Source organism: Ammospiza nelsoni, chromosome 1 (genome assembly GCF_027579445.1).
Source record: "Ammospiza nelsoni isolate bAmmNel1 chromosome 1, bAmmNel1.pri, whole genome shotgun sequence".
Lineage (NCBI taxonomy): Eukaryota > Metazoa > Chordata > Aves > Passeriformes > Passerellidae > Ammospiza > Ammospiza nelsoni.
The window spans coordinates 78,204,399-78,230,700 of record NC_080633.1 but is presented as its reverse complement, the minus strand read 5'-3'; positions in this window follow the sequence as shown (position 1 = coordinate 78,230,700).

The window sequence follows — 26,302 nt, the reverse complement described above, 5'->3', positions numbered from 1 at the left end:
TTTTTAATTTATAGTAATATATGTTAGTCAATCAGTTAGTCCTTCTCTTTAGGTGACCATCTACTCATTTTATGATATCTAAAACATATTTTTTTCCTTTTTATTAAAATATTGTATTTTTGCTAGGACCTCCATTAAAAAAATGTTGGTTGCCATGTTATATATCCAGAAAATTTAACAATTAAAGTTGTTTGCTAGAGAGAACTTTACTTCAGATTTTTGGGTTTGTTTTTTTTTTTTTCTCAAAAATTAAAAATGAACTCTGTATCTGCTCCCAAGTTGCTTATTAACTTTTTCCCCTTTGTATCTAAATTCACTAGAAAAAAGGTTGCAGAAGCCTTACAGCTCATCTTCTGATTCTAGGTTGCTTACATTTAACAATATATTTTTGTTGTACTGGTTTTGGTGGAGTTAATTTCCTTTGCAGCAGTTGTTATGGGGCCATGTTCCGTGTTTGTGCTGAGAACAGCGTTGATAACAGGGATGTTGCAGTTCCCGCTGGGCAGTTTTTGCACAGTGTCCAGGCCCTTTTGGCTCCTCACAGAACCCCATCAGCCAGGGGGGTGGGGGTGCAGAGGAGCTGGGACAGCCAGGACAGCTGACCCCAGCTGAGCAAAGGCATATTCCAGACCACAGGAGTACAGCATACAAAGGTAGGGGGAAAAAGAGGAAGGAAGGAAATTTGGAGTGATGATGTTTGCCTTCCCAAATCACCATTTTGTGTGATGGAGCCCTGCTCTCCCAGGAACGGCACAACACCTGCCTGGCCATGGCAATTGATGAATGGATTCCTTGTTTCACTTTACTTGTGCATGGCTTTTACTTTCCCTATTATACTGTCTTTACCTCAACCCATTAAGTTGCCCACTCTTCTGATTCTCTCCCCCATCTTACTGAAGGGGTCAGTAAGAATGAACACTGACATGGAGTTTAGTTACTTACTGAAGTTAAACCACCGCAAGCTTTTAGCAGGGACTTGTGCAGTTATTTTATTCTGTTTATTTTATTTTATTTTATTTTATTTTATTTTATTTTATTTTATTTTATTTTATTTTATTTTATTTTATTTTATTTTATTTTATTTTATTTTATTTTATTTTATTTTATTTTGTTTTGTTTGTGGAAACCCAGGGCACAGGGAATATTTCTTTGTCTGCTCTGAAGTGCCCTGACCCCCAGGGAAGCCCTGACTTTGACCCTCATTCATGGAGAAAGTTTCCTAGACTTCAAGATAGACTAGAATTCAGAATTCACAAAAGTGAAACAGATTATACAGAGTGGTGTAGGTGTGTCACTTGGTGAGAAATTTAGGTTTTGGGATTTTTAGTATGTTGTGGATGGAAGCAAGATGGAGGGCACAGGGTGTTGTCCTGGGTTTCTTCTTCCTGCTTCTTCTTCCTTCTTCTTCGTGGGTTTGGGTGGCATTTTGTAATTGGGCAGAGAAGTCCACATTGCAGGCTCTGTGGGAGCAGTTATTGGGTTAAAAGGGGAAATAATCTTAGGTGTCAGTTCTTAATTGGATAGGTTAGTCTTAAAAGACCTTGTAACAAGAGATTGTTAGCCATTTTGTGCCTTCTAATGAAATGCTGCCAAACTCACAGTAGTGAGACTGTTTTGCTGTTAAGAAATAATAAACACTTGAGTTCAAACATGAACTACTGTCTCAAGTGCCTTCAATCCAGACCCAGGGAAACCGACCACTGGTACTGCCACATTTTATTTTATTTTATTTTATTTTATTTTATTTTATTTTATTTTATTTTATTTTATTTTATTTTATTTTATTTTATTTTATTTTATTTTATTTTAATATTTTTTAATAATTATTAATGAAGTCATGATTATTTAATTCTGTACTGGGTCTTCATGTTCCCTATTTTTCATGCTGTAAATTTGGTGAACCAATTCGGAATATCATTGAAAACAGCTGAATTCTTTTAAGAGCTTTTTATGCAAATTGTGAAGAAGAGCACACTGCCATGTTTAGGATCAATTAGAAAAATGATATTTTCTTTCCTTTCCATCTTGGGGTAGAAATAGAAAAATATGGATATATAAGAAGTAGGAAATGACAACCCAGCTCTACCCCTGATATACAGAACAAGTTTTTAATAGACTCTGAAACTAATACTGTAGGTATATATGTATATAACATCACCAATAGCATAGAAGGTTTTGTGACTGCAGGAGAAAATCTTATTTCTATTTGCTTGCAACATAGATTGATAGTTTTTGTTTGCTTGTTTACTTGTGGTTTTAATAAAGAAAATAAATGTGGGAGTAAAAGTGTGAAGGTGGCATAATGCTGAAATTGCAGGAATTTGCATATTACTGGGCATCTAATTAATAGGAATAAAAGAAATTAAGAAGGCAAGATGAATTCTGTAGAGAGAATGCAAAGTGTCCAGAGAAACCTAGAGAGTACTTTCTGCTGCTAAAAGACAAAAAATATAACCAGCTTATTTGTCTGTGAAGTTGAGTGGGTGATGACAGAATCAAATATAAAAACCCTTTCGTGCTACTGTGGAAGATGAACTGTGTGCTCCAGGCAAAACTCAAAACATACAAGAAGAAGGGCAGGTTTGATGAGGCAGAAGAGATCACAGATCTCTCCCTCAAAGTGCTTTGTCACAAAAAAATCCCCCCATGCAAGTGTACCTGAATTTCAAAGACGAAAATTCAAGGAAATACAGTGTTGAATTAGAAAACATACATGAATAGCACAACCTAAATATCAAACTTTGCATTGATAATATCGTAAACCACAAGTGAATAAATATTTCTCATTTTATGGTTATAATTTGTATAATTTAGATTTTTTTTTCTTCTACACAGATTGTAAGGATCAGCTTATTATTATCATTATCACCATCATTATCTTTATTCAGTCCTTTTCTGATGAGCACCAAATAAAAAAGCAATTTTTCTAAGGACAACATTAAATTATGAATGAATCAATATTTTATAAAAGATATTTTGGACTGAGAGACATTGGGACCCAACTAAGTCTCCGCTATAATTCTGTATTTTAAAGAAATTTTTGTATTACAAAAATATAAAAAAACTTTCCATTTTCAATGGATAATTTTAATTAATAATTACCTTGGCTGAGCAGTCTCTGTTTTGGAATAGCTTCTTTTCACTTGTTCTGCAAAATTATACCAAATATTTCAACATTAGTTGATTAAAATCTTGGAAGATTCAACCATCTCTGGCTTCCATTTGTTTTTGGGGTTTTTTTTGCATTAATCCATCTTCTTCACATGTCTATAGGATTTCTACATTTCCAAAATATCTTAAGACATTATAGAAATAATTTTTAATTTATGCAATTTCATTGTGCAGCATTCTATAAATAGATCTTTTCGCCTGTGAACCTAAAAAGTCTATTTAACATATTTACCAAAAATATTTACCAATATTTACCAAAAAAACCCCAAAAATAGGAAAATTATAGTTCTCTTATTATGATTAGCAAAAAAGTTAGAGGCTGTAACTAGGGCACTGTAATGATTTAGTTCAATGAATAAACATCAATATTTACAGAAATGTTATAGGAATATCAGAAAAATGAATAGAAACATGAATAAGTATAAAAAAGCTTAGTTTGCTAAGTTTTCTCAAAGGAAAGCAAAAATATCTTGTGACCAGGGTACCGCAAAGTAAATAGAAATTCTCAGAACTTCTTTTTTTTTCCTAGAGCATCTCACATAAAGGCGGCGTTCATTAGTTAGAATAGATGTAATTGTTGGTAAGTATGAAAATGGGAATAAGAGGATCCATAGCAATAACAAAGCAATTTAGGTAGTTGCAGAATTTTTTTTTCCACAGAATACCTGTTCTTAGACAAAACCAGAAATTCTAAACTTCAGAAAATTCTGAGCAAAAAATGCATTCTATGAAAATAATAAAGGGAGATCACACTCACACTAACAAATAGAAATTTCCATATTTGCATGGAAAGAGATGTGAACTGAAGTATGGTCTGGAAGAAAAGGTTTCACAGAGCCCAGAGGCAGAGCAAGAAATATCCACTTTTATACCTACAGCTGAACTATCCACAGCTGAAGTAGCTGAAATATTTTAGCGAGTGTTTGCACCAAAAAGTGATAGATGTTTCAGCTCATAAAATTATTTTTGTCTTAAGTGAACAATCCAACATAGAACACTGCTAATTATTTCTCTACTATACTCACCTGTACTAGACATAAATTAAAAATAAATTAAATTAAAAATTTTATTGGAAACCAGGGGAAAATAATGTCATATGAATTAATACTTCATTGTAGCTGCAATAAGATATTCTGACACAATCATTATGCTAGATCAACTGCTGTTTATGAACTCAGAATAATGATGTAAGAATCAATAAAAAGGTTCTGAATAGATGCGGACCACATTAGGAAAAAACAAACGAAAGCAACGCACAGAGTACAATAGAAACTTCTGCTTGTTGCCTATTGCATCTGATTTAATTGCTGATTATAATAAATACAAAATTACTTCTAAGTGACTTATATGTAAGAAGTTCATCAGAAGATAAATTTTCCTAGGACTTACAATGCCATAAGGTAAATTAGACCAAAATTGTGGTATTGGTACTAATTAATTCAAATAGTGACAGTGATGACTGAGAATGGATTTTTTCATCATTTCCATTACAGAGTTCATTTCATTATTGTGTATAAAGCAGGTTTTTAAGGTTGCATAGCAACCTAATATTTTCTGTTGTCAAATGAGTTTGAAAATAATAAAGGAAAGAAAAAGGAAAAGGAATGCAATTACCTTTGATCAAGAATTGCAGTGCTTTAGATCTCAATAAATCTGTGCTCAGAACTCTTGATTTCTTCAATAATACAGTGGAAATGGGAAGTCATTAAGAAAACTGCATCAGAATTCTTCCCAATATAGATAGAGGTAATTGAGAAAAGTCATGGTCTCAGTGATCCAGAAGATTATTGCTTCAAGTTTGGCACTGGTTACGATGATATTGAGAAAGACATTTAACTACTAAGCCACTAACAATTGATCTTGGCTTTTCTAGCTTACATCACTTGATGCTGAGAATATTCTTAATTTATTTATATGATCATTGAATGTGTTGACTTTAATGTAAATACTATTTATCATATTTTATTTCAACATGTATACCAAAAAGCAGTCAGAATTCATATGTAGATTATTCTACTTTTTTGTGGACAAAACCAAAATATTCTTTCCTTTGCACAAGAGGCCCAAGGAGATGTGCTGCTGAAGATGCTTGAAGAATTTATGCAGTTCTTGGTTCGGTGCCTTCTAGTGTCTTGACAAGATTGTGCCTCCAGCAAAGCAAGGGCATGCCTTCTGGAAGAGAGGGCAGGAGTGAGAGGAAAGGCACACAAAATATGAGATATTAATATTTTAGTGGTGGGGTACGGCTGTGGGGTTTACATCTGCTTTTGAAAAATATAATTTTGAAGTGCCAAAGCAAAGGGTGCACTGCCTTTATTTACTCAGATAAATATAGGATAACTCAGTATTAGACAAGTTATGGGCTATAGGAACCCTTCTGGCAGACCCAGCCCAGCCCAGATGTCACTGGAAATATCTCATAAAACATTGTCTGTTGCAAGTAACAGCAGAGTTACTGGGCCACAAGGTTACGTGTTCATTTAGTTCTGCTGTGGAGAGCAGAGCTATGAAGTTTTGCTTTCCATTTTCTTTGTTTTCCCACTGATTCATCAACTCTCAGGCTGTCTGTCTTCCTTAAGTTCAGCCCTTTCCTTGAGACTTTGTTCCTGGCACCTCTCAGATATGGGCATACCTGCACAAAGATGATCCTCTCAGCCTTTGAAACATGCAGTTGGGATGGGAGACCAAATTGTTTGTAGGGATGATACCACTTCTGACATTTCCTTTGCCCACCTTCCAGGCAGGAAGATCATTTTCTGCCAAAATTTGACAGAATAGTACTTTTGTTCTTAAATAGCAAATGCTTCACTTCCATAGGAAAAAAAAAAATCCCTAGGATTCATCTATGCTCTTAATATCTCTGCTAACTGCTATCTAACTGCTATCTATCTCTGCTAATATCTATCTAACTGCTCTTAATATCTCAAGATTTAAGTTCCCTGATGGTCACTTCAAAAGCTCTGAGAATGTACGCAACTATTTACTTCTTTTCTTCCTTCCTTTGGTAGTTTTCTAGTGTTCTGATCAAAATGTTGAGTAAGTGATGTTGGATAAGAGAATTAACTAATTTAATTGCAATTATTTTTCCTAAATTATGGAGAAAATATTACTATGTCATAAATTGACAATTCAGTTTTAACTTTGGTATTTATTTTCCTATGAGACATCTTTGACATCACTATTATTGATGCAATTAAAAAAAAAGATATATAACTTTTGTGGGAAGTGTGCTTATTTTAGAAGACAGCTCACAACAGATTCATGTATGAAAATATTGTGAGAATAATAATAATTCATCATTATATTTCATAAATAACTGGCAGCAGGATGGAAAGGATGATAAAAATGCCAGGTGTTCCCAATTAAGCATTTCATATGGGCTGAATTTCTGTTGATTTATTTATTCTGTAATTCACTTTTTTTCCCCCAGTTTTGCAGTAACTGGAGCTGCAGTCCAACATGAGGAGCAAGGTCTGATTCTGCAATGCAAGGTTTTTTCTGTGGCTCTGAACCAGGTACACAGTGTGTCTCATGACAGCCATCATCCTGATTAAATTTTAATCCTCCAGCCAGGATCATACCTAAGGATTTGAAATCCTTTCAAAGTGTAGAGATATATTTTAAGATTTGATATCCTATGGAATTTTTCCAAGAGTGTCACATTTTAGTTGCGGCTGAACGCCAAATATTTCAGATAAGGTAATGCTGTAAATCTATTCTAATTTAATTAAACAATTTAAATTAGCTGTCTCTGCAAAAAAAATTAGTAAAATTCTTGAGAGTATTTTTTAATTTTGATCTTTCTGGTGGTTTGTTTTGACGTTTGTTTTTTTGGAGCTTGTTTGCTTTGGATTTTTTAAGTTCAGTGAAGATATATAGCTATGTATGAAGTTTAAAATTTAAAGTATCCCTAACTGACTTTTTAATTGAGTTCAATGTACAAGTCTTGTAGGACAGGTTAATTGCATATCTCTTGGGACTGAAAAATATATGTATGGGTAGGTATATCTTTGCAACTAAGGGAATGCTCAATGTGACCTACTTGGTGGGGAACAATCTCCTTCCCCCCCCAGAAAAAAGATAAACACCAAGTAGGAGAAGTTAAGAAGTAACTAAAGGCAAGTAATAACAAGATTTGAGATTCTGTATTTTAAGATATATTTTGCAATTTAGAAAAACAAATTTTATTTTAGAATACTGAAAAATTAATTCTACAGTTTTTTATCACATCTGTAATCCATTGATTCCTCACAGAAGACTTAAATGAAATAAAAATTTAAAATTATTTTTAAAATGCATTTCTGGTGTATGTATGCTATGTAAAGTCAAGACTAGTTTAATGGTTATCAAGTGTTGTAAAAATGCTTGACATTAACATTACCTTCCATGGCCTCAATTGGTTATATAGCAAAATGGTTTTGTAATACCACCTTCTTGACTAAACTTCTGCAGGATTTTTATATTGGATTAATGCTAAATGTATAGGCATATTTCACTCATCAGTCAAGTTCCAGGCAGCTAATTCAACATTAGCTTTGTAATAGAATGTCACATGCTGTTGCTCTGCAGAGCCCTCTGCATTTCCAGCAGCGTAAATCATTTATATGTGCTGGCAACACAGTTGGTCAACTAACCGAGGCCCAGGTTCTTATTTTCAGGCAATGCCCTGATGTCTTTGCATGTTTAACCATCAAGTTTTGAGCACAACATATGGCGAGAAGCTGCTGCCAGTTTGAGTTTTTAACTGTTTAATTTATATGTTTTGGTTTTCTGTTATTTATTATATTCATTTCCCTGCAGAACTCTCATCAAGAATAAAAATCCTGTGTGCTATCCAGTGTTCAGATATATTGCATACTTGGTGGGTAACACATTTGAATTGAAATCAGAATTTTTTACTGTTAAGTGCAACTTTTTCTGGATCCATTTCATCTTGTATCAAAATTACTGAATTTCACCTCCTATTATAAAGCACACTATGAATAAAAAATTTTCCAAGACTTATAATGACATTTGCCATTCTTTGTTCTTAAGGCAGTAAGAAAGAGTGGAATGCATATAATGTAGGGATGAATGCACTGAGTCCATACTCACACACTTGCTCACTGGCAGAAGAGAGACAATTTTACCTTGCTCCTGGATTAATTTACAATAAAACACACTGTCTTTCTCCTAGATATAGAACCTTCTCAGAGTATGTCAAGACTTACTGTGCATCCTTCAGTAATACTTCTGAAAATAGGTATGTGTGCCACTAGCTGATAACTTTACAATTAAAACAAATATGGATATTTAGAATTGAAACTTTCTTCATATTTTGCAGCATTTGAACTTTTTGTCTTTCCAGCATGTATATCTTCTTTCAGTGATATTTTCAAGGAGATGCAATATTCAGTCACATTTTCCAGTGCCTTTTTTTTAGGGCATTGCTTCACTAACAAGCACTGAACCAGCCCATCTACTGTCCTACAGCTCTAGCTCTGCTCCTTGCACTGTCAAGTCAGGCCACAAATCCTCAGAGTTTAATGAGTTCTTTATAGCAACAGAAACTTATCAGCTTTTTCCAAATCCTTTAATACTTCTGAATTCAGAATAGTATCAACCCCAGAAGGTTTGTAGGGAAGGCAGGGTAGTCTCCAAGTATTTGATTTTTAAGTAAGAAGATGGTTTTCTCTGTAAGGGTGTTTTTAACTTTCCTTGGCTAGCATAAGGTTCAGAAGCCCAGTCAATACAAAACCTCACATATGGTGAAATGGCTGTCTATAACTGTTACATCCACACACTTTTCTGGTGTTTTTTAATATTTAGATTTAATTTTTTTCCCTTATTCACTATGTTCCTACTCCCAATTTAAGGTCTTAAGGCGATCTTTTCCCAATAAATAGCTGATCCTTTAAGCTCTTGAATGTAAACACACAAAAAAGACCAAGTATCCTCCCTTGCTTCCTGAATGGGCAATTTCATTTGAAAGGGATGTTTATATAGAGGATTGATACTGAACTGTAAATTTCAGGTTAAGTGACCATTTATTTTGTTTTTCCATCTACTTCTGTTCCTCATTCCATTAAATGTAATGCAGCTGCACTTGCTACATATAATTTATAATTGCAGTTTTATTTGTTTTGTAGTGGTCTTGCTATGATGTAGTAGATTTGGAGTTTCACTGCATTGGCAAACCGATTAAAAATTATAAGAAATATGAAGGTATATGAATTTATTTTCTACTTGAAATTTCAGTTTGGAAATGCAAAAGACGTTTCTCATAATTTGCTAAGAAAATAGTTTAAAAGCTACTTAAACTCTTGTCCATATTTGTTGTCAACCAAAATGTGCCAATAAAAATGGTATTTTTACTCTAAATACATATACAGGTTTAGGCCAAGCAAATACTAATACAAGCATAGAAACAGTCTATTTAAGGAAGAAATAGGACCCAGATATTTTTTCTTCTAGTTATATTGCTAAATTTCCGAATAATTTGAACAATATTTTATACAAAGTATATTCAAGTACCAATTAGTTCGCTACTAGACTGAAATAATGTTTATCAAAGCACTGCTTAGTTCAAGAAATTGCAATTGGCTTTTTTATAAATAGTGATGCCTTAATGCATCAGCAGCTCATTGGCTGCATTGTCATTTTTTGTGGAATAAGATGTTCTAATACAAAGCTTCAGGCTGAGCCAAAATTTCTCACCATTAAAAAAGCTTTAGTAGTCATTATAGAGTGTTAAGAAATTCAGTCAATGACTAAGTGATAGACCATCAAGGAGTAATAGCATTAGATTAGAGGGCTTATCAAGCACCTTTTTTGACTTCATTTTTTACTACAATGGAGACCCAGTTGTTTTGCTCTGGTTCTCTCATAGTGTCACATGCTTTCTCTCATTCTCTTGCATTTCGAGCAAGGAGATCAGAAAAGACTTTTTGGACAGATGGTGATGTGGTGTCTGAGCTGTAATTCATATGCAATCTCTGTCTAGAATTACATTTGTGCCATATGCACTGACTTTTACATTCCCTTTGGAAATGCTTTTAAGAGTAGGAACAAACAAGATCTCAAAATTTGTCATTTCTCTTCCCCCTATGGTTATACTAAATGCACTTCTGCAAGGTGCTAATGGACAAGGTGTCTCAAACCTCACATCACATCTCCATAAGGGTGTGACCAGCCTCAACTGCTGAGGACAGGTCTCCTAGGATAACTAGTTGTGCGAAAGAGGGAAATTAATTTATAGTGAGATTAGATTGAAACAAAATATTCAAATTTCAGCAAATATTTGGAGCCAGAAACATTATATCAATTGTCTTCCAAAAATCTGTCCCTCTCAAAAATAAAATTGAACAGAAAACAAGAATGTTTTCCTCTTTATAAACTGTAATATAAGACTACTTCTTTACCTTTAAGCAACATGGAATGTGGTAGTTGTGCTTGTAGTAACTCATTATAAACAAAAATACAGAAGGGAAATAGGCAAAATACCATATTCAAATATTGCATGTGTAGTTCAGTTTACACTGAAAGGGTAAAGGGGTAGGGTTCTAGTATAGCAGTAAACCAACCATAGATAGGGCAGAAAAGTTAAATAATTACTGTAAAGATATAAACAGGCTGCAGAATACAAGGCATTCATTAACTGGTGTAATCAGGAAGAAGGTTCCTTTGTGTAGATTATGCCATTTTTACCTCTAGAGATGATTTTTCAGTTTCCAAGAATCTCAACTGAAGAAGTAAAACCAGGCAGACAAGACTATCAGGTGAGACCTAACCTTACTCATATTTTTAAAAAGCACTAGTTGTTTTAGAAGACAGGTATAATTTGTTAAATTTCTTGCAGTTTATCAGTCAAGTCCTTGACTCTTAAAAGAGGATTAGGTAGTTCAATGGTGATGGTTTTACAGGTCATTTGAGGATTTCCCTGTTGCACATAAGCTTCACATGTTAAAAGTTAACTGCTCTCTTTTTCACCACCCTTTTTCACAAATGTCTCTCATAGCAGAAATATAACTATAGTATTTCAGGGAGAATTAGCCAGGAATAATCTGTAGGAATTATATTGTTGCACATAACATCTTATTCATTTTCCAATCAAAAACTAGCAATGCTATATTTTTCCTGTTAGGAGAGCTGAAAGGATGGCCCCTTGGGTGTCTGCTTTGCATGTCCTAAGCTGTATACCCTTTTAGAGAAAAAAAAAGATAATGCATTGGAGGACAGACAATTTGATCAGGATCCAGGTTGTTCCATATTATGCAACCTATTATCTGATAGGCCTAGACACAGAAAAGTGTTAAGTCTTTTCTTTGGGATTCCAGTAACATGCCAATGCACCATAAGCTGCAGAAGATACCAAAAGGTGGTGTCAGAATGTTGGAGCTTTCTTGATAATTCATTCTGTGCATTTGGGGACCTTATTGCAGACTTCCAGTACCAAAAAGGGACATACAGGAAGGGCATGCAGTTATAGGACAAGGGGAAATGGCTTCAGACTGAAAGAGGGTTTAGATTGGATATTAAGAATAAATTAATTATGTGAAGGTGGTGAGGCACAGAAAAACGTTGCCCAGAGAAGCTGCGGTTGCCCTATTGCTGTAAATGTTTAAGACCGGGCTGAATGGAGCTCTGAGCAACCCGGCCTAGTGGAAGGTGTCCCTGCTTCTGTCAGGAAAGTTGAGAATAGGGGATCTTCACAAGTCCTCCCAACCTAAACCATTCTGATTTTCAAAAAGAAGAAAATGTATATAGTAATCTGAAGTGTAGTGGAATATTAAGTACTTCAGACAATGATTTAAAGCTTCTAGAAGAAAAATAAATGTGTTAAGTACAAACAGACAAAGATATAATAATGCTTTCCCTTCTTAAAAAAAGCAAAACAATGAACCTATTTTTGTCTTTTATTTCCCCAATGCATGGATTTTAATTTTCTCTGAAAAAAGCAGATCAATATAAAGGAGAATATAATTTCCTTTCTTTGAATATTGTAGGGTCAAAAAATGCTATTTGCAATGTCTCTTAGGATACATTCTACCACTGCTAAACATAAAGCAATTTCATTATCACGTGATAAAACATCAGAGCCAAAAAACATCATCCTGGATTCATCTAACAACATTTTTTCAAGTATTCAGATTAAATGTGTCTTTCAGGGTCTTGCTGAATAGAAATTTTTCTATTTGCATAGCAGGTAAGAAAGAAATTAAATAAATAAATATTCTTTATGTATGTGATAGCAAATATATTCCATGGAAACTGCCAGACTATAGTCTATGCTATTTTTTTTTTCTTGAGTGCAGTGAGAAAGCTAAAACTTCTATGTGCTAAATACTTTTTGGGTGGCAAGGGTATTCAATAAATCAATGGGAAATCTCTAAAAAGAACAAATGGTAAAGTTTTATCAGATTTTTAATCCTATTACAGTAATTTTATTTATTATCTTTTAATAATTACCAGAATCTCTAGGGACTGGCATTTTTTTCATTTGTGGTCACATAATTTTTGGGGGGTTATGTATTTATCCCTGATAAGTTTTTCTTATTTGTTTGTGGGGTTTTTGCACCAAGCTCAGCACTAAGGACCTTATCTCACCCTGGCCAGCCTCATGGAATCTGATTTTCTCTCTCACTGAGTTGATATGTTTGAACTATTGCCAAGCCAACTTGATCTTTAATTATTCTGGATTACAATGCTAGCATTATCCTGATTATGCATTTTGGGAGGAGGGATTGTGTGTATATATTATATTTAAATTACTTCAATTAAATTAAGAGAAAATGCATTCTTAATAATACAAGCTGCCAAAATCTATAAGGACAGAAACAAAGAAGGGATAAAACGAGATGACATTACTTCCAGCCAGTCATCTTTTGTTATTCAGTTTATTGTAAATACCATAGACTTTGAAAACATTTGTTTACATGTGTTTTGACTGCACATTTTTCCATCCCCCTTCTTCCTTTTTGGGGAGGAGAAGGAATTTCATAAAATCTGATCTCTGAAGTGAAAATAGTAAAGCAAATCCATACTTCATTCTTTTATACAAGATTTTTCAAATTTTTCAGTGGTATTGCCTGCAAGAGAAGTAAAGAATCAAGGAAAATAAGGACTTTTCATTAATGAAAATTATCTGGAGGCCATTTGTTTTCTGCCAAGTTAGAAAAATGTGTTCTGTAATTCTAACTATTCTCTAATTTTGATGAAAATATCCAACACGATTTCCCAAAAGAGTAAATTCATCATTGTACTAAGGATAGAATTCAAACTGATATCTAATACTGCTTCTGCAGCTGAAGAAAGAAAATGCACCTATTCTAGTAGCCTGAGTTTTTTAAAGCCACCTTAGAATCATTTATTAAAAAGTAATGGCAAAATCTGGGAAATATTGCAATCTACTAGATTGTTACTAGTTGTCTAGAGAAAACAAAACTGATGCTAGTAGGGCACCTATAACTCAATCATTGATAATATCACCAGAGACAATACTAGAATTATTACCAGAGCAATAATCTCAGCAGAGTTCCACAGCTAAAATAGAATTTCTTGAATATTTAGGTAAATTCCACCTTCATTATTGGAAGCATGCTGTTAGAAAAATTGAGGGCAAATACTACATTGTAACATTGACATATGGAATAACAAAGTTGGGAACTGGGAGCAAAAAGTAATGAGAAGCTAATGAAGAAACTGAAGCTTAATATACATTCATAAGTTGTGCTTCTGTGAACAGAAATAACCCACAGAACAGTACTGTAAACAGTAAATGATGAACAGAATTACATTTTACAGCATCAGCCAAATTGCCTTTATTTAAATCAGAAACTTTCTAAATTCAAGGAAATGTAAATAAAGTTGTCATTAGCAGCGTGTTGCCCCAGTCAAGATTAATTAGATAGCTGTTCAATGCACAAAAGTTCAGATTTGAAATCATGAAGAGCCTGCTATTTCCTTTCTCTGTAGTGTTTCTTTAAGATAACATTCTGGCAGAATTAATACTGAGAATTGAAGTGGTAATGCAATAAAGAAATTATGGTTAATCTAAACTCATGCGTTGTATTTTAGGGAAGTAAAAAATATATTTTTGATTATGGCTGTAATTGAATAGTCAATGTCTGGAATGTTAATTTGGAAGATTCATAAGCTTGTTGTAGCTGTATAAGGATGTATGTGTTGATAGGAATATGTGGATATTTGAGAGGTGAAGTGTGGTTTGTTATTGAATGCAATGTTGTTTTTACAGCATTATCATACTGGCAATAATGATGAGCCATAAGCCTTCACACGTTTGTGGAAAGAAAGGAAGAGTATTTCTAGTACTCAGCTTGCTGATTTTCTGAAGGAGAAGGAAGAATCTTAAATCCATAGCTTTACATACTAAATATGTTGGGGTTTTAAATCTGGATAAGAGTACATAGAAATATATCTATACAAAATATGTCCCACTTTGAGAAATTAAAGTTTTATTTTGCATTTTCTTTCTCCCCAAAATTGGTTGTATTGAACTGTACACTTCAACAACTCTGTCAGCTCTAAATAAATGTACAGAGTAAAACTTTTTTAGTCTAAATAAAGTTTCCAAATTATATCCTTTCTCAGTATTCAGGTTGATAGGATACTTTGAAGGTAAGCATAAATAATCAGCTTTTGCCCCTAATGACTAGAAATTTATGCTAGGCATGCCAGAGAACATAGAAACTCTACAAAGAGACGAAACAAGGTCTAGAAGGTGGCGGATATGTCATAGAATAAATGGTAGAGTAATTTGTCAAAACTTTTTTGTCACATTCAAAATATATGGATTTTAGGAGAAGGTCTCAGATGTGGGATGTTTTGCCAAATAAACAAGATTTAACTGTGGTACTTTATAGTGAATTTCTTCAGCATAGCAGTAAGGCATTTCAATTATGTTTGGATAGGAAAAAACCCTAAAATGTCTGTTATTTCTCTTGTTGATGCATATTAAACTTTTGGTTTAAATCTGCATAATTTTAACCAACAAAAAACCAAAATTTTTTGACAGACAGTTGCAAATGATATATAAATTATTGGAATATGAAGACAAGAAAAAACCATAATAAGTGATAGGAAACATAAAAAAAATTTCCTCAAAATAATTATTTCTAATAATGAATAAATAATTCTATAAATGCAAGTACTTTAGACCTTTGATGTGGAAATTCAGTGCAAAGAAGAGTAGCAATGTAAAGGAAAAAAAAGGAGATGAAATTAAGTCAGAAAAGAAGAAATGTTCTGAGCAAATGACTGACCGAAACTAGTCTCATCAAAACATACATAAATATAAAGTCTTGAATAAAAACATGGAGGAAGTAAAGCTTATTTGGATTTTTAGAATTTCACATCTCAGTTGTCTTTCATATATTTTTTAAATTGTTTCCCTTTTTTTCCTTCAGTAAGTCAGATATTGAGAAATTTCCAACTGTACTGGGTAAATTCTTGCACACTGAAAAGTTATGGAGGTTAAAACACGTTTCAGAACTTTATGAAAAAAATATTTCCTCTTTGCCATCACTTTTGCTAAAATTGATCTCTTTCCTCTGAGAACATGAATCTAATCATTCCTCTGATTAACCTACTTCCTTTTTCCTATGAAGGGTTAAGAGGTAAAAAGAGTCTTTTTTTTCACACAGTGCTGAATATAAGCACTTCTGCCCATATGGTCAGCCTTCTCACAAATGGTCATTCTTGTATCCACAGGCATGATATCCTGCCCTATTCTAGGAAAAAAACCCAAAAAACCAAAACCAAACCGAGTTAAAAACAACAACAAACTTGTTTACAATAGTGTTTAGGTATAAATGGCTTGCTTCAAAAGGTTGAATATGATTTCCTGCGGGCACTTCTCTGTCACCGATGTTATTGTTACATCTACAAAATAATTTCAATTCAGGTAGCACTGCAGTAGTTTTTCTAAGAAGTCTTTGGTCTGGAGGAGGAGTTGAAATCTGTTGGAGATGGGCACACAATTGACTTTGTCTCTGAAGTACCACACAGTAAAGTATGCAGCATGGGGGACAAATGAGAGAAATTTGAGATCTGCATGTTATACTTGCTTTGAGGTGAAAGAGATGTGGTGGGATAGGTCACACAACTGGAATGCTACCCTGAGTGGATATGAGATTTTCAGAAAGAGCATGATGAAGAGGTGAGAATGGGTGAGTCAGTCACCCTTTTGGAAAAAAGCAGCAGGAATTCATGGAGCTCTACCTTGGATTAGATGATGTGCCATTTCAGAGTTCAGGATTGGTGGGCAGACCAAAATGAGCAGTCTTGCAGTGGGTACACCAATGACAACATCTGGCAGAGATTATTTAGGATCAGATGGTAAAAGACACTCTTCTGAACTTGATACTAAAGAAAAAGGCAGTTCTGGTGGGAAATCAGAAGGTTGGGTCAGCCTTGGCTGGAGATGATGAAGTTCAAAATTCTTTAGGAGATGGTGAAGTTCAAAATTCTGGGATAGGGTGGCAAAATGGGAGTGGAAAACAAAGGTAACAAAAGCAAGATCACAGCCTTAAGCTTTTTTACAAGTAGGTTTAGGCCTCTTTGGATCATTTCATTATATAAATTTGTAAACAGAAGAGGTGTTCAGGAGAATCAAATGGTAGATTGGTGGATGAATCAGTAGTTCTGATTGATTTTTGTGCAACTTTTGTTGGAAATTATGTATTTAATACTAGAAGTAGAGTGTCACCTGCTTTGTAGAAGATGAAAACATTACAGGCCAGAGTTTAAATGAAGGGCTATTTTATTTTGATTAGGAGTTCCAAATGTTTGGGGTTTTTCTTAGTCTGTTCTATCACAAACCCACACATGGAAATAAAATGTGCTGTGAAATTCAGTGACTCAGAGGTACAACCCTGTCTCATTTTAGTGTGTCATAGGGAGTGTACATTTACTGTTTCATAAACAAAGCAGAGAACTGCTGTTTAAACTTTGCATCTGAAAGAATCATAAAGGGTGAGTTGATGAACCTTCTTTTATGCATGACATTTATAGATATAAAATTCAGATGCTTTAAGCAGTTTCTCCATCATGATTGCAGATACCCTTGGAGACTGCACTATTGAACAAAAAAGGATTGTATATTCATAACACAATGAATAGCTGAATGTTACTGTGCTATATCACCATTCTTCCACATAGCAATATTCTCAGAATATTGCTTTGTACTTCCCTTGCTGTTAACCAGACTGATCATATATGCATTGATTCTTGCAGTGCTCAAGATCTGCAAAAAATAATGGATAATTTTTTGCATCTTGGATGAGTGGATTAAGGACAGTACTCAGTAAAAAAGAAAGACTTGCCACAGTTGGCACTGACTGTCAGAGGAATCAGAGCATCTGAGAAAAGTGGGATTATGTCCAGCAATTTCAGGTAGCAGTGATGATGTTGATACAAAAAATGGAAAAAGTAAAGTTAGCATACAAAACTAAAGAAAAAATTGCCCATAAAAAAATTAAAAATAATTACAGGACAGTGTTTGAAATATCAAATTTCATCAAGAGTCTTTTACAATTTAAACTGAGGTCATGATTTGAGGCAACAGTATTATAAACATAGGAGAGGATATTGAACTCTTGTGACAGTGCAGAAAACAATGCCTGTCTGACCTGACAATAAATTAATTAAAAGCAAAAATGATGATTTGACTATAGTCAAGGAATTTATTATAAGTTTAGTTAGTAATGAAAAAAATGAGAAAAAAAAGAACCAAAATATACAAAAGAAAATATAAAGGGGAGCTAGAACATCATTGTGAAAGAACTGTTAGAAGTGATTTGAACAGTGATGAAAATCTTTAGAAGGAGAACACTTGTTGCTTAGGAATTGAAAAATTTCTGAATTGCCAAAAAAATTCTAATGGGTTTTGAATGATTTAAGTAGTATCAGAACTTCTTAAGAAATGGAAGTAAAGAGATCTAGTAATGGTAAAATATAAAGTCCATGCTGTGATATTTGATTTTACAGACAATCACCAAGATGAAAAGTTAATAAGTGTCAAAACACACTCATTAAAAAAACCCACCTGTCAACAGCAGGAAAAATGCCCTTAGCACGACAGGGGACAAAATATGGGGCTATCCAAAAACATATGAGTCGTAGAGATCAGCTGACTCAACGAGCATAGATTTAACTGAAGTATAAATGTATAAACTTCTGTATAAGGAGAAATCATAATTGGCAAGATTTTGGTCCTAGTGCCCCAGGCTAGTTTTGCTTTCATTACACTGAAAACAAAGCAGAGCAGGAAAACACTTGTTCAGCGAGTCCATGGCAGCTTCCAGAATTTGAGATGGAGCCAATCACAAACAGCACCTGAAGAGCTCATCTCCTACTCTGATCATTGTTTTGAAATCTTGTTCAAGTTTTCTTTAAAATTGTCATACTGGATGGCTGGCTGTATCACTAAGACATCTTCTTCAGACCTGAATATACGCGATATCTTTACATATAGTGATAAAAGCCACAATAGTGTATCTTTAGTTTGCCTTATATTAGCCAAGGTTTTGTACTGGGGTAACTTGCTTAGTTTGGTGCAAGAACTGCTATGTCAGGAAAAATATGTAGGCTTCAAAGAATGGAATAAGTATATATTTTTTACATTGACAAGGTTCTCCTTATGGTGCTGAAAAATATATCAGTTGTTGAAAGGAATATACTCCAAGTGTCATTTCAGTTATACCTCTAAAGAAAATTTTCTATGTCTCCTGTCAGACAAAGAGTTTCCACATTGAATAGCACTGTTTTGTTCTAGGGCGATGCAGGGTTTCTATGTTCACAGGTAGTTTAATCCTTTTTGCAGAATTCCATGTCAACAGAATTAGTTGTCATAGGTATCTCCAGCAAGACAAGTTAGTTTCAGGTGCTCTGAGAAGCTTAGATTTGTAGACATCTTAAGTCCCAAATGAAATGTTAGAACCTTGTTAGATTTTGTTGTGTATTCTCAATGAGCAAAGAAATGGCCAATGGTAGAAGGTGCCTTTCCCCCTGGTGTGGCAGTGGTCGCTGCAGGCACTGTGGCTTTCAACAGTAATAGCAGCAGCAGCAGTGGCAGCAGCAGTAGCAGCTGCCCTTTCTTCCTTGACTTCAGCAAGAGTAGCAGCAATTGCAGCTTGATTCATGTCAAAAGGAACACTCTCTTTTTTCCCATAATGGAGGTAAGACTGGCTCCACTTCTGGCTTCTGAGGAATTGGCATTTTCTCCTGAAACTATGCCCTCTGCCATGATGTGAGTGGTATGGAATTAAACAGTGCTAGGAAACTCCAAAACCTTTTTCCTCTCTACCCAGGACAACAGAGAAAAGTACTAATGTGTGATTCTGTGATTTAGTTTTTATAACACTTCCCCCTTAAACTTCTATAACGGGACTGTACTGCAGAACAACATATTTCAGTAAAATGATTCAGAAATATAAGGTAAAAGTTAGATACATTCCACAGGTTTTGTGCACGTGAACATCACCTAGAGACTCTCCAGAAGTCACCACTTACTGCAGTAAGTAAAGACTAATTGTATTGCTTCTGGGTCTTATACAATAGAGAGAGTTAAAAAATAAGCTCAGTTGATGAGGTATGCTTATTACATATTGAAATCAAATTAGTAGACAATTAAATTTATGAAGAAAGCACCTAAAATTTCATTGTGTAACTACTTTTTTTCTTTTAGGAGAAAAAGGGTATGATCTGCTATGAAATGTAATAATAAGAAAACACTATTTTTCATTGTTCCATAAAAGAAGATCTTACCTGGGAGCCTCTGCCAGTCGTGGACGCAAGCTGTGAAGAGTCACAGATCACCACAACACTGAAATCTGAGCTCAACAGGATGGATGTGTCATTCAGAGGAACAAACTTACCTCGCCCTCAAGAACAGTAGCTGTTGCAAAACAGCAGAATTTAGGGAGGGCAGAAATCGTGAGATGTTCCATGATCTTATGGTCTGTAGGTCATCCCACTCTCACCAATTTACCAGATGAAAACAGCTTTGAACGTATTGGTGGTACCTCAAGGCCTGCTGCTGTAACTCTAACAATGACTTTGCTCTCTGACCTTTCCCAGGACTCAGAAACAGGCACCTGCTGAGTTACTGAGAGCACTCCATTTGGAACCAGGACCATGAATCAAGAAATAATCTGCATTCTGGATCATGCCATCTCATAAGGAATCCTAACAGGTTTGTGGCTTCCTCCTATGCATAAGGTCATCATAGATTTTTTTCCCTCTCATTCTGCACTCCAGTGAGACATGCTACACTATTTAAACTCAGAATGCATTTCTCCACAAACATAAATACTTCAAAATGTCCTGTCTTTTTGAAGCAAAAATAGACAGAAAAAAAAAGCAGCAAACTTTATGCAAATGTGATGACCACAAAAGTTTTACTGCCTAAAGGGGTAAAAGAGCAATAAATCTTTTGCAGTTTCTCTCAAACCATTAAAAGTAGCACTTCAAGAGCTTTTTATTCAATGGAAAGCTTTTGCAGTGTGAGCACCCAGAGCAGTTCATGTGTTTAACTTATTCATTAGGCTGTGCAGGAGAGTGAGAAAAAGTGCCTTGAGAGGAAGCTAAAGGCATTCCACAGTCATGGCATAATGTCAGAACGTCCACACTGTTGTTCTAAATGGAACTAAATTAGATCAAATTATGCTGTCAAAGTAAAATGGGACTCAAATTTACCTTTTCTTTTCTTCTTTTTAAAACTATTTTCTTTATATTAAGTAATCAGAACTTCAGAACATTTAGTTACAATTTTGGATTTACCAGAAAATATAATTTACTGGGAAAAGTTTACAATCTTCACGGTTGGTAAAGGATGAGTTTTTGAACATTTGGAACGCAGTCCTTGAAGAGGAAGCACCAAAAGGGAACTTGAAGACAGAAAATCCAAACTGCTGCGAAAAGCTGGTGAACTTGGACCAGGTTGCTCAAGGCTTTATTTGCCTGGATGTGGAAAATATGTATTTTATTTATTCTCTCCTGTTTATTTCAAAATATTTTGAAACTTGAAGAGCAGACAGAATTTTAAAGACTTTTTTACTTCAACTTATAGTGTCTTCTAGTGTTATCAGATTTAACTGACAAACTAAACCTTCAGAGTCCCACCAATGGGGGGAATGGAAAGTTTTCTTCAACAGATATTCTCTCTACTAAAAAAAAACCCACAGAGAGTTGAGCTATTCCATTAAAACTGTCACAAAAAACCAAAAAACCAAAACCAAAAAAACCTACCACCAGCAACAAAAAACAGTACAAACTACCAAAAAACAATACAAAAAGAAAAACAAACCCTCAAACCCACCAGGAAATAATAATTTATTTGAAAGAAATAAAGAACATCAAAATCCACTAAAATATATATGTTTCCTTTGATAATAGTTAATTAAATTTATTTCTTTGTTAACATTCTAACACATTTTTCTGCAGCAGTACTGAATATGACTGAATATCTACTATAGATTAACACATACAATATTGAATAAAGTACAACTTCTGGCATTTTACAGAACTCTGTAGACTTGCCTCTAACCAGCTAACAATTTTCTATATTTTGAAAACATACAGTAAATTTATTATAATAATACTAGACTAAACCCAAATAGTAAGCATAACAAAACCAAACAATGAACATAAAAAACTATGTATGAACACTGAATTAATTCAGTAGTGACCCATTGTAAGAATCTATTTGGGCCATGTAACTGACATCCCCTTTTAAGGGTTTCTTCTTCTTTTTGGTCTAAAATGAAAAAGATTTTTTCCCCCTGTAGGTCATGCCATAAATAATCTGCAAGGTACATGATTTCTGATAATGATTTGTATCTCCAGGTGACAATCAGAGAAGTTCTGTGTCATGTAGTGGTTTGTCCAGTTGGATGGAAGTGATTCAGGCATGAAGAGTGACCATCATTTGGGGAAAATTATGATTGGGATATATGGTTGTATAATGTGGGAACTAATGTTAATTCTCAACCAAAAACCTAAGACTTTGTAGATCGTGTATTTACTGTAGGTATCTAAAGTCATGTGCCTTCCTGCTATATTTATTTCAAATATTTCTTTATGCATGTATTAAAAGAAGACAAGAATTCACTTAGTAGCTTACTTGTCTTGATAGCTCATCAGTAAGAAATACATGAATTAAATGAACAGCAACCTTCATTGACATTATTTAAACTATGATGCACATAAATGAATCTACCCTTTCATTTGTCATTTAAAATTTACCATTTTCTTTGGTAGTTTCTGAAGTTGTTTCTGAATATTAATTATAACATCTTAAATATAATTTATATCTGTGTCAGAATGCTACTGTCATTAATATGAGCTTGTGTGGAAAGATTTTTTACTTTCATTTTTACCTAATGTCCATTTCCAGTTTTCAAGTGTTAGAAAGAAAACACCTTGGGAGAAATAAGAGTTCAAATTGCCATTGTAGAAGACTTTATAGAGAATAAGACTTCTTTCCGCCTAAAATACAAATAACAAATTTTTTTCCTGGAAAGTTTCAATCACATCACCTTTGCACCAGTCCTGAATTTCCTTGGGAAAAAACAGTGATTTCCCATTAACTTTTCCTATAGCTCTGATTCACGTATATTTCGTAAGTCAGAGGGAGACCACTAGTATCTGCCAACACAGAAGAGGTTTGATTCTTATTTCAGATAGAGGATGAACCATTTAGAATACAAATATATTTACTATACAGTAAAACTTTGCAAGCATTATGGTAGACTTTAAAATTTCATATATTGCAAGCTTGATAATTGATAGAAGCACTTGAAAAGTTTCACATTTTTAAATTTTTTATTTTGACAGATTTTTTTTTTTTTAACTCCATGAAGTATACAGCTTTCTGATTGTGAAAGTATTGTTGGTATCCACAGGGAAAAGAGAAATGTCTGTTTATACTTTTCACAAGTGTTTCTAATAAAAAGTTTTCTTCTCTGTGAATTTTAGTCAGGAAACTGTCCCAGGGAGATTTTATGAAGCTTGTATCCCCAGTCATCCATTCTGTTTATGATGGATATTGAGTTCTGTACTTTTAAGATTAGATCTGAGAGTGAAGTGGAGGGGGAGAAGGAAAAGCAGTGGAATGTATTCACGGCTGTATTAAAAAACAGAGATAAGAGCTTCAGCGCTCTCTCCCTCAGTGTGTGTTGTCTCAGCAAGGACAGGGCATGGGAGAGAGCTCTCCTTTGCTCTAAGTTAGATTTTTAGCTAGCCGAGGCAGAGAAGTTCGCCAGACTGTAGCTTCTTCTTTTCCTGGAACTACTCAAGCCTGCTCTGGACCGAAAACCCTGATAAAACCCTGGGAGCTCACACCTGTGGCCACTGGGGCCCAGGACACTGCATTCCAGCACTGGTGGGACTGAGAGATGCACAGTGAGCTGAGAAACACCCAGAGAGGATTCTCTCTGAACTACAGGACTTTCTGAATTTTCCACCTCTTCCGAAGAGTGAGAGGTTTAATTGTTTAATATGATATATTTTTTTATGTTTGTGCATATTATTTTGTTAAATAAACAGCTTTTTCCACTTTTCTCACAGGAGATTTATGTCACTCAAACTGGTGGGAAGAGAGAGCTTCTTGAATTTCCTTTCTAGAAGGACCCCTTTGGAGGTTTCCTCCCAGATTTGTCCCAAACCAGGACAGAAACTTATCAAATTCTTTTCTTTCTCAATGAAGTAATACATAACAATATCCAACTAATTAACTGCAATAATTTCAGAGAACATACTGACATCTTTCTGTGGTGCCTCTTCAGAAAAAGGCAAGCCTGTGGTCTATGATGTGAGAATTGTCAAGTAATACATTGGTGTTAATGAGAAGTTTGTAGGAAAGAGGCAAGGCCAAAGATGAGGATGATTATTTTTCTGTGACATTGTTCTCCACATAGGTCTTCACGTGTAATTATGATCAAAAATAACAGAACGTCAATTTCATTCCTGCTTGTGCCTGAAATGATATACCCATTCTGATGGTAATTGTACAGGCAAAAGCTATCCAATATAAGACATAAACATCAGGTAGCTGAATTCTGTGGGGCCCTGGCTTATCTTCTACAGCACCAAGGAGGATGCGACAAAACCATAAAAAAATAACAATAATTCAAAATAATATAAAACTCCTAGAAAATAGATAATGTATGATTGTCTTAGAAGAAATATCCAACTCAACCAGATGAGTCAATCTTCTCAGATCAAGGGCAGACTTTTCACTGATTTTGACAAGAGTTGAGTAAAGTCTATATAGGATGGTTTTCTTGCTGGTAGAAGTATGAAACATACAAGCAAAAATAAAAGTAAGGAAAAAAAGGTAAAAAGATAAAAGTAAGGAAAAAAATAAGATGAAACTGTTATGCCTATAGCAGAAAAAATAAGTGTCTCACTGAAACAAAAGACTGTATTGTAAGATGTTAAAATTTGCTCACTTAGTTAAAAGCCACAATAGTTAGGAAATTAAGCCTTTGCTGCCCTTTCAATTGACTAGGAAATGCTGGATGCAGTACTTTAGAGAAAATAATTGACATAATTGTTAAATTAATGACTGGAAGCCAACATCTTTTAAATTAATGCACGTAATTTGACAGCTATCTGTGCCTTGTATGTGTGTGTGTATTGCATTACAGAGAAGTTCAGTGAGTTCACAGCCTTCTGGGAGAGCTCTGTCTTCCATTTACCTGTATGTGAGGACATTAGCACTAAACAGAAAACTACTTTGCCATTAATTTTTAGATAAGCCATTTTTATGTTTGTGTTTTAATATGCTTATCATAGTTTTGTAGGCAAGCAAGGCTGGATAGTGCTTACACTATCTAACTTAAAAGATCATATTCAATGAAGAAGAAACCATGCAGATAATTTTAAAATATTCACTGTATACAACAACAAACAAACGGAAAAAAAAACCAAAACAAGAGACATGGATTACAAATAGATGTGTTTAAAAATGGTTCATTTTTTAGTTAGAAAAATTCAGGTTTTGAAACTTGTAATCCTGAATTCTATTTTTAATGTAAATACCTGTAGCAATGTAGATTAACTAAAATCCTTGTAAAACACTTCTTATGTACTTCAATTGCATCAATGAGCCTGTTTTTTCAAATGGCATCAGCATTTATCTATTTAAATAGATAAATATTATCAAAGAACTGTAGACACTGACAAATGAAAGAATTATTTTGACATTTACGGAAATTTCTGTTTAATTTCTGAATAATTAATAGGATCTTAAAAAAGTACAAAGATATCTAAATATAGCCTTCATTTCTGTATTGGGATACATACTTTTACCATGTAACTTTGAAGTGACTTTGTTATCTAGAATTTCTTTTAAAACCAAGCCAGGTCATTAATGACTAAAAATATCTGCTGTCTGTGATCAGACTTTAGTCAAAGGACTTGAATGTGAGTATTTCCAAATCCTGACTTTTCCAGGGATTAAATTATGCTAAGCTAGTATGATCACTTGCTCTTTAAAGATGATTCCACTAATACCTCAGATGAATTGGCAAGACTTACAATGTTCTACCATTCCTTTTATCTCTTTTGTGAACAGATGTATAATTTCTTGCCTATGAGACAAGTGTGCTGTTTGTCAGGGCCACTGGATTCAGCTGAAATACAGAAACAGGGAAGTTCAGTGCACATGCAGAAGTAAACGAAGGATTTTAACATCAAATATCTTTTAATTGTGTTTTCCTAGCATTTTAAGAAAGGCATTGTAACGTGGAAATAATAGAAAAAAACAGTCATTCATAAACATATAATTAACCAGTTTTGAAATTGATCAGCAATGTGTGTTTTCTGTGTAAAATTTTTTGATACTCCAAAGAAAGGAGATAATATTTGTATAATGTTAGCTTATGGAATATTCATTATAAATGCAGTAGTGGTAGTTCAACGTGGGGGCTGGTTGCATGTGAAACTGTTAATCTTGAAATAAATTTTTGAAGCCTCAACACTGGTAGTATTAAAAGCCAGGTTGGATAAATCCTTGAGCAACCTTGTCTAGTGGGATGTCATTTTTATATTGTGGCACCCAAAACTGGATTAAAGAGTAGCATTAAGAATTTACTAGAGAGAGAATCTGAATAGAACTGTGAATAGTTTT